We start from the raw sequence: 9,053 nt of genomic DNA, 5'->3' as shown, positions 1-9,053 counted from the left end.
GGCGTCGCTTGGAGGGAGGCTGCAAAATGAACGAAAGGGCCTCGTCTTATTTGATTGACGCAACGCAGATTCAACTATTGGAAAATGGCCTTATCAAACACATACTAAGAAATAACTGAAGGCCTATAGTGACCTACGTGTTGCTTGTGGCCTATCTATGGGGTGCTCCCTTTAACCTTTAATGATGTTATATTTATTTACAAGTGTGGGTTCTCATAACCGCAACATTGCACCCCTCCTTTTGCCAGGCTCGTTCCGAGCCGATCCGAGACCTGGGTCAGGACTATCTTTTAACAATTAGTGTGACACTTAGGTGTAGTTACCCTCTACTTTTAACCTACTACCCTGAGTGCGACAGTTTTAACACTAGATATGTCCCCCCTGCTGCGTTGTGTCCTACCTAACTGACTCACGCCCACAATTAACCGAATTACGGAATGGTTCTCAAACTAAACATTTAAGCTGGTGGGGAGCATTATTTACAAGACTGCTATTAATTATTTACCAGACTACAACCCAGGACCTGTCTTTTGTGGGGAAAAGAGAAGACTTTTTGATAAGAGGAAATGCCAATCGCAATGCACTGCACCAATACACCATACACCCATATGCATAATAAATGCACCATAATAAAAAAATGCATGAAAAGCACCAGCACCAAAATGCACAAAAACATTTCAACAATCATAAATGATGCCTTGTCCTTGTCTTAACCACTGGGCCGATGGATCTTGGCTTGATCTTCATACTTGATGGCTTAATTCATAAAAAGGGCACAACCTGCATCCGCTTTTTTATTCATGGCCAGCAGGGCAAACTCAGGTGGTCCGACTGCTGGGCATTGATGCCACTTAAAACAGTGCTCCGCAAGCCAGATACTGCTGGCAGCAATGGCCTGTCCCAGCAAAGGTGCCAGGCCACAGAACGTGTATTCCATATGTGCCAGGCCACAGAACGTGTGGTCCATATGGTGTACCAGTGCAGGCAGGCAGGCAGGCAGCAAGGTGCAGGCAGCAAGAGTGCGGCCGCACAATTCAGGGCACCTGCACACTCCCTTCGCACAAAAGACCATAGGTCCATGAGTGGGGAAGGAAGACAAAGCAGAGGTTAACGGGGTGCAAGGGCGCAAGGGTACACATCATACAAGGTAATGCGACATGAAGGGCGTGGGAGACATTTTGCCACGCCACCTGTCCGTACACCTGTCCGTACATTTTGCCACGCCACCTGTGATATAATCCTGTTGTTGACTTCTTGCTGCAACAGACAATCAGTGACATGGTTCTTTTAACAAATAAATCACCAAAGTGTAAAAGAAACTCACCAGATTGATATACTGAGTTAAGAAAGTAAACCCAAGTCAAGAAAAAAATAATATTCCATATTAAATGCCAAGTCTGTATCTATATGTATATATATTTGAGTTTTTGAGGAAATGTTTGAGTTCTATGTTACACCATGGCCAGAAAGCTTGACTGTTAGAACATATCCATGTTAATGATTATTTCTAAACATTCTTTTTTTTTTTTACTCCTCTTCCCCATCCTTTCCTCAAAATTATATTTCAGGGTCTTGAACACCTCTGGGCTTTCTCATTGGAGGCCATGAACCACACTTCTTCCATGGAGTTGTAAATCCTATCTATCAGCCAGGGGTGCAAAGGTATCTCATTCATGCGTTGAGAATGGTGTACATTTTGGGATACTCCACCCTCAGCCAGTCTTATGGTTTGTTACTCCAGGTGTCTTTGGGGTGCTGATATCGACAAGAATCAAGTCCGATTAACCCCAATTTATGTTTTATTAAGGTTATGCTTCACCCCTGTCTGCCTGTTTGTTATTTGCAAAATCGAACATTTTTCAAGTACAGTATATTCGTTGGTCTCGTGCATTATTCTGTCTGTCTGTCTTTCTGTCTGTTGGTCTGTCTGTCTGTATGTCAATCACCTACAGGTCACAATTTTAATCCAATTTTCACGAAACTTCACCAAATGGTAGAGTTGGTCATAAGGAAGAAGCCTGGTGATTTTGAGGTCAAAGATGAAAGGTCATCTTGAGGTCAAATTTCTAAAATTGTCATTTTTCATCCAGTTGACTTGAAAGTTGAAAAGCATTTGCATATTGGGTCACTAAATTTGGGAAACCAACTATTTCTGAGGTCAAAATGTCAAAGGTCATTTCAAGTTCAAACTTCTAAAATCATAAATTTTCGTCTGAAGAAATTGTCCATTTTCATCCTATTAGCTTGAAATTCAAAACAGCAATTGCATAGTGCATTACTGAATTGGGAAAGCAACTATTTTTGAGGTCAACTCAATTCCAAACTTCTAAAATCATTAATTTTCATCTGAAAAATAACCAATCTCCATCTGATTGAAACCAATCTCCATCTGATTGAACCGAGCTTTGATCAAGATCGTCAATTTAAATCTTAATGAAATGGACAATTTGATGTATCCATGGCAACTTTTTTGGGGGAAGAGGATTGATTTTGCAAGTATTGTGCTCTGCGTGGCATCTTTCTTGTTTCTTTGGCTGGATGTCTCTGAACAGGATATCTGAAAATGTTGTGGATGGAGTCCGACAAAATTTGGTGGAGAGGTTGGGTATGTCACAAGGTACAAATGATTAGATTTTTGAGGAGATCCAAATCCGGATCTGGATTTGAGAATTTCGTTAAGTGATTCCTCACCATTGAGAGAAAGGGGAAAAAGGATATTTAGCATTATATCTCAAAACGTTGTGGACGACTTGTGACAAAACTTGGTGGATGAGCTGGTTAGGTGTCAAGAACTAGCCGATTACATTTTCGTTCAGGTCCGAATCCAGATCTGGCCTATCAGTGGGATACAAAACGTAAGCTGTTCAGCCGGGCAGTGGTATGCTCTCTACCGAATGCCGTTCTAGTTACCTCCACCACCTAAGGTGGAAGGAGGTTATGTTTTCACTCCTGTCTGTCTGTATATATAGCAAGATATCTCAAAACGTTGTGGACGGATTTGGACGAAACTTGGTGGAGACGTTGTGTATGTGACAATGAAGTCGATTCAATTTTGGTGAAGATCGAGATCAGGAACCGGCTAGTAGAATGTTTTAAGTGATTCTTCACCATTGCGTGATCGGGATAAAACCGACAAATAGCAGGGTATCTCAAAACGTTGTGGACGGATTTGGACGAAACTTGGTGGACCGGCTGGGTGTCTGACAAGGAAGAATCGATTCGATTTTGGTGAAGATCTGAATATGGTTTCGGATACGAGAATTATTTAATTTTTAAGTCATTCTTCACCATTGAGAGATCGTGTGAAAAGCGATATATAATATGATATTTAAAAAAGTTATGGACGAGTTATGACTAAACTTGGTGGATGAGTTGGTTAGGTGACAAGAACAAGCCGATTCGATTTTGGTTCAGGGAAAGGGGAGGGAGGGGGTGGGAGAGGTAAGAAAAAACAACACATGGACACTGCTAGGACTTCGACAAAACTATGCATTTTAAGAAATAAAGTATTTTTAATTTTTATTTAGTACCATGTAGTAAGGGCTGGTAGGATGGATGGCCAAGAAGTATGCACACTCTCCTCTAAGCTGTCTGGTCTGGGCTCACGGATGGGTGTTAAGCTGGGTATCTGGTCTGCTAGCATTATTTGGTTTCTTCCTCGGAACTGACGAAAGAAGATAAAGCTTTGGGGCCGGATAAACATCCGAGAGTATTGAAGGAGATGTCAGATCAGATAATTATGCTCATGTACAGTATACAGTCACGTGAAAAAGTAAGTACACCCCATGTAAAGTTTTGACTTTTTCAACAGATTTCAACATACAGCTATTTGATCTTCATTTCAACAATATTGATAGATAAAGGTGATATAATATAACAAATATCATGAAACATTTACATTTTGTAGTCCATTGTATAATTTAAATAAACATAAATGCAAATTTCGCATGTGGAAAAAGTAAGTACACCCCTGGCTCTAATAGGTGGTATTGCCCCCTTTGGCAGAAACAACCTCAAGTAGGCGTTTCTTATCACTGTCTACCAGTCTCTGACATCGACTGGGAGAAATTTTTGCCCACTCCTCCATGTAGAATTCTTTCAGCTGTGCGATGTTTGAGGGGTTTCTTGCATGCACAGCTCGTTTCAAATCCCCCCACAACATATCGATGGGATTTAGATCCGGGCTTTGACTTGGCCATTCCAGAACCCTCCATTTATTTCTTTTCAGCCATTCCTTTGTGTATTTACTGGTATGTTTAGGGGCATTGTCACGTTGCAAGGTCCACCCTCGGTTGAGCTTCAACTTTCCGACAGGTGGCCTTACATTATCTTCAAGCACCCTCTGGTACAATGAAGAATTCATAGTGGATTCTATGATGGTGAGCTGCCCAGGCCCTGATGCAGCAAAGCTGCCCAAAACCATAATATTTCCACCATCATGCTTTACAGTTGGTATCAGGTACTTGTGGTCAAATGCTGTCTTTGGTTTTTGCCAAACATGTCTTCTGGTACTGTGGCCAAATAGCTCTACCTTTGACTCATCTGTCCAGGGCACATTGTTCCAGAAGTGCTGGTCTTTGCCTGGGTGTTCATTGGAAAACTTTACTCTTGCCCTGATGTTCTTTCTGGACAGCAAAGGTTTCCTCCTGGCACACCTCCCATGTAGATCAAGTTTGTGCAGCCTCTTTCTAATGGTCGACTCGTGCATTTTGACATCAACAGTGGCAAGAGCTACCTGAAGGTCCTGTGATGACATTCTGGGGTTCTTAGAGACTTCTTTCAGCATCTTGCGGTCTGCTCTCAAGCTGAAATTGCTGGGGCGGCCTGGCCTGAACAAGTTAGCAGTTGTTTGGAATCTTCTCCACTTGTAGATGATCTTTCGGACAGTCGAATGATTGATTTCAAATTGTTTGGAGATGTTTTTAAATCCCTTCCCAGACTCGTTGGCATCTATAACCTTCTTTCTGAAGGCCTCAGAGAGCTCTTTTGATCTTGGCATGGTGATGCCGCACACTTCAACAAAGAGCAAACCAAACTAAATGTCTGAGGTTTAAATAAGACAGGTTCCTCCAAGATCCTCTCTAACGATGTTCACATCATTTGCACCTGAGCTGGTGCACCTGATTCTAATTTTAGGTATTTGAAGTAGTGATAAATGTAGGGGTGTACTTACTTTTTCCACATGCGAAATTTGCATTTATGTTTATTTAAATTATACAATGGACTACAAAATGTAAATGTTTCATGATATTTGTTATATTATATCACCTTTATCTATCAATATTGTTGAAATGAAGATCAAATAGCTGTATGTTGAAATATGTTGAAAAAGTCAAAACTTTACATGGGGTGCACTTACGTTTTCACGTGACTGTATAACATCACGCCTATCTGCTCTGCCAACATGAGTCCATGTCATTGATGTGTTGTCGGCTGTGTTGCCGATAACCTGTCGTGTTATAATATTGCTCCCTCGACAAAGTGTCCAACGTATCGACATATCCAAGGTCTGATCCCTATTATTTGGCCTTGAAAGCACACAAAGCACAATAACTCAACTGATCATGAACGTGGGTGTTTATTATTAATATTATTGTTTAACTGTTGCGGAGCTAAGCTACGCCTCTGATGGATTGACGTGCCAAAGCGCCACTCCAGTGCGTTCCCCCTGGACTGCTTTATGACAACCCTGGTACTAATGCTAGGTAGTACCATCTACCGGAAACTTTTACTTGTCAAACTGAACAATACGTTAAAATAATATGAATTCATTTTTCTCAATAATATATTCAGTGCATTCAGAAAGTATTCAGACCCCTTCACTTTTTCACATTTTGTTGTGTTGCAGCCTTATGCTGAAATCGTTTAAATTCTTTTTTTCTCTCATCAATCTACACTCAATACCCCATAATGACAGAGAGAAAACAGGATTTTAGAAAGTTTTGCAAATTTATTAAAAAGAAAAAACTGAAATATCACATTGACATAAGTATTCAGACCCTTTGCTATGACACTTGAAATTTAGCTCAGGTGCCTCCCATTTCTCTTGATCATCTTTGAGATGTTTCTACACCTTGATTGGAGTCCACCTGTGGTAAATTCAATTGATTGGACATGATTTGGAAAGGAACACACCTGTCTATATAAGGTCTCACAGCTGACGATGCATATCAGAGCAAAAACCAAGCCATGAGGTCGAATGAACCGCTTGCAGAGCTCAGAGACAGGATTCTGTCGAGGCACAGATCTGGGGAAGCATACAAAAAAAATTCTGCTGCATTGAAGGTTCCCAAGAGCACAGAGGCCTCCATAATTCTCAAATGGAAGAAGTTTGGAACAACCAGGACTCTTCCTAGAGCTGGCCGCCCGGCCAAACTGAGCAATCGGGGGAGAAGGGCCTTGGTAAGAGAGGTGATCAAGAACCCGATGGTCACTCTGGCTGAGCTCCATAGATCCTGTGTGGAGATGGGAGAAACTTCCAGAAGGACAACCATCACTGCAACACTCCACCGATCTGGGCTTTATGGCAGAGTGGCTCACTCCTCAGTGAAAGACACATGAAAGCCCGATTGGAGTTTGCAAAAAAGCACCTAAAGGACTCTCAGACAGAGAAACAAAATTCTGTGGTCTGATGAAACAAAGATTGAACTGTTTGGCTGAGAAGTGTGCATTCAGTGTGCTATACTCCCTTCTCAGACCCTCCTCACCCCACCTCCTCCCGAATCCTTCACCCCCACCCAGGCCATCAACCCTCCTCCCCAAATCGTCACCCTGTGCTCCCAGACCCCCACACCCTCAACTGTCCCCTCAGCCTCCATGTTGTACTAAAGTTTGTTCACGGTATTAAAAAAAAATCATGCCCTACGTGGTTGTACGGGGGGTTTGACCCCTCCAAAATAGGTATTTGCTTTCTTCTCAGAAACTACACGTACATTTCCAATGAAACTTGACCATAACGTTCCGTTCATCAACCATGATGTACCAACATTTGTTCACGGCATTAAAAAAATTGGGGTCTGTGGCGGTCTAAAATCTTATTATTAAGCTAGTATGATTCTACATGCTGCCCTGTCTTCTTGCAACCATTGGGATTGGTTTAAAATACCGTAATACTGTTTAAAATTCCTTTCGTTGGTGTAGGATAATGCTTTATTCTACCAGGTGAGCACCCAGGGGTATTGCTCCTATTTTTTTTTAACCCTTGGATGCAGTGATTGGGCCTCAGAGGCCCACAAGGTTTTTTTTGGTTGCAAAAAGTATGCGGTACAATTTTTTTTTGGAATAAGCCTCACTTTTACCGACTTTCATGTTGTTACACAAAATTCAGTGACATAAAAAAATTCATTCAGGCTCGTGGGAAAATCTTCATTCTTCACTTATAACCCGAAAATCCGACACAAATGCAGGCCTGGGGCCTTCGAGGCCCCGCATAAATGTTGTTATACTACTATGTTATATCATTATTTTCTTGATATGAGCCTCATTATATGCTCCTATAACTTGGTTACAAATAATTCAGTGATAAAAATATGAAAATTAAAAAACTTTACATGAATACATTTGTGGGGCCTCCGAGGCCCAATTGCGGCATAGGTGTAGGATTTTTGACACTTGTGGACATATAAATTCTAAATAAAAGGATCAGTGAATCATATTTTTTGAGCAAATACTCCTCCATGAGCCTCCCCTTTTTAGAAAAGAAAAAAGTTGAAAAACAAAGAACAAAAATGTTTTTTATGCAAAAACAAAACAAAACAAGATTCATTACTTGTATGGGATTCTTCCAACCAATAGGATCAATGATTCACATTTTCTGAGCAAATACACACCCATGAGCATCGACTTGGATTGAAAAACGATATGAAAGAAAAGAAATCTATAAAAAAAATAAAAAAAACATTACACAAATACATCCGTTAGGCCTCCGAGGTCCAATGGCTGCGTTTATGTAGGATTTTGGACGCCTACATCTAAGAGTTAAATAAACAATTCAGTGGTCTGTCAAGTGTCCATGAATGATGAACCTGGAAGATATTAGATTGCATCAGTCTGGGCTGCATATAGCTTGCATTCGAGCATTGATCCAATTTTAAAACGTCAGATTTGGGTTTCGCAGGCAGGGTGGTGTACCGTCACTCGGATGGAAGTTAAAGTGTCCGTCACGTCTTAAACTGGCCAGCATTAGTCGGTGGACGTCAAAGACCCCACGGTGTCCTTCGCAATCAGTGGGCGAGCCATCGCCGGCACCCTGACCAAATTACAAATTAATTCCTGCCACCTTCGGTCGAAGTACGTGACGCCTGGTCAGCCACTTCGTGATTGACTTTGGCCACAAACAATCCCTGACCCCACAAGTAGGTGGGAATAACTGAGGCAGCAGCAGCAGCAGCAGTTGTTGTCGTAGTAGTAGTATCCTCGTGTTTTTGTCTGCAAATGAAGAAATCATGTCGAATAACTTGATTAATGCATTTATTGAGCAATCAGATCCTCTTAGATATCTATTCGGTTGAATAAACCCACGACTCCCCGAGATGTGGGGCATATACTCCATTGTAATCCCATGGCGGCAAAACATGTGTTTCATATGAATGAGGCCAAAAGAGAAATAAAGTGCATAAGCAGCGCATGTATCTGAAAGGGTCTAAAGGCAATGAAATATTTAGATGCATGCACATCGAAACGACTTAGTTGCATTTCTAGGCTTCGTTTCAACGTCTGCTCGCCTCATGTACGCGTGTCATGTACGTGCGTGTACGTGCTGACATTTACCGGGGATACGCTTGGGTTAACATGCGCTCGGCTCACACATCATGTCGGCTTCTAATCTCTTAATGAACCCGGCTTATACACCGGGTGCGAGTACGATACAGTGTTTCTACCACTCAGCATCTCACGTCTGCTACACGACACGGCGACAGTCGCTACACACATGAATACTCTCGATCCCTTCCCCCACCTCATCCTTGATTCTCCACACGCTCTCGCTCCTCCAACAGTCATTGCCGCATCCGAAGGACGGACTCTCCTTCTTCATACAATCCCATCGCTCTCTC

The sequence above is a fragment of the Myxine glutinosa genome, chromosome 7, assembly GCF_964187855.1.
Source record: "Myxine glutinosa chromosome 7, kmMyxGlut1.1, whole genome shotgun sequence".
NCBI lineage: Eukaryota > Metazoa > Chordata > Myxini > Myxiniformes > Myxinidae > Myxine > Myxine glutinosa.
The sequence above is the reverse complement of the archived record's forward strand: the minus strand, read 5'-3'. Positions refer to the sequence as shown.